Here is a 1,669-nt window from a genome sequence, read left to right as displayed (position 1 = left end):
TTACACTAACACTGTCACCAGCACCAAGGCAGAAGTTCTGCATCATTCTGAGAAGCAGTGGCCTACATTATTCAATGTTCATTATGAATAAAGTTAAAGTAACCTATAGTCATAAAACTCACAGAAGTGTCAGTGCCTAGATAGAAAGTAGGCCATGTTTTGGCAAGTATTATAATGACATCTCCCCTAGCCTCAAACTACAAACAGTATTAACATGTTCCCATATTCTGGTTGTGACAGTCCCATGGACAACTATACAATCAATTACTACTTACAACAGGAACCATCTGCTTAAGGGACTACACAGAGGCCATCGTATAGTCTGGGGGAGTAAGTATAGACATACATACTTTAACCCACTGGTTTGTGTGACTGCTGCCATGTTGGCCAACAAAGTACTGTTGTCCTATCTGACATCCGTGTCACCCCTCTGCCAAGTACTAGCACTTGTCTGGGGCCTTGCAGGTCATCTTCTCAGTTGAGAAGAAATCAATTACATGGAGTCAGGGCATATACTAAATATAACATGGTTTATTTACACACATACACTGGTCCTGATATGAAATGGTCACACAGCATGCAGGGCAATTCCTTTGTTCAGGAATCTCAGTCCAACACCAATGCCCAGTTCCCATGGAGTACCTCTGCCTCAAGAATTTACTTTAAAGAAAGCTCAAGGCAGAGAGCAAACCCTGCTGCTGTTTGCTCAGCACCCTCTCTCCCAAAGCTACCTCTACACAAAACCTTGAATAATTGAAAACAAACAACACTGCATGTCTTTCCAAGAGTCAAAAACTTGTTTATATGCTAAGGAAAAGAACTCACAAGATTATGCGTAACTGCACATCCTGATGATACATGCCATAACAATACAATACACTCATCCCATTAAGCCCATGCAGTAATTGCCTTCCATGGCTTCTGTTGCAGAGGACCTACTGGAGTGGCCTCTCTGCAACATTCCTATGAGACTGTAGGCTGGTCTACCAGGCAGGGGATAGGCAGACAGCCACACCCAGATTAGGTTTCTGTCCCTTACTTCAGGGCTCTGTTTATTGTCTTCCCAAACAAAGCAAGAAGAATATACAATAAGCAGACTACACAGTCTGGTTAGGGGTTCGGACTGGGGTCCTCTGGCAGCTACCAGACAGAACCCTTTCTGACCCAGGGGCACTCCACAGGGCCAGACAGCCTGGCTGCAGTCTCCTGCTCTATTCAGCAATGTGTAGTGGGAGCAGGGGAGGAGGAGGGGGTCAAGTGCCCCCCCAGATTGGCCTGCCAGGGGCTGGGAGGGAGAGGGGCCTCTATCCTCCTTTCCCCCGGCACGTTTGGCCGCTCTCCCTGGCAGGTGAGTACGTGTGTATGTCAGAGCGAACCTCCCAGCCAGGCTCTCTCAGGCAGAAGTAGATCCATCCCGCTCCCTGCCCAGCTGCCAGGGAGAGTGGCTGAAAGTGCAGCGGGGGAGGCATAGGGAGAGAAGGACAGAGAGCCCCCTCCCCACAGGTAATGTGGGGCAGGGAGAGCATTGCGGCCCTGGGCGGGGCGCAGGGAGGGAAGGGTCACTGAGTGGGGAGACGTGGGGCGGTCACATGTCCTTCCTTTAGCTTGTGCCCCCTCAGTATGGGGCGGCACCACTTGTCTACTCGACCAACTGCCTGGCCGAGCTCTC

Source organism: Chelonia mydas, chromosome 3 (assembly GCF_015237465.2).
Source record: "Chelonia mydas isolate rCheMyd1 chromosome 3, rCheMyd1.pri.v2, whole genome shotgun sequence".
In the NCBI taxonomy this organism is placed as follows: domain Eukaryota; kingdom Metazoa; phylum Chordata; order Testudines; family Cheloniidae; genus Chelonia; species Chelonia mydas.
Note: the sequence above shows the minus strand (reverse complement) of the source record.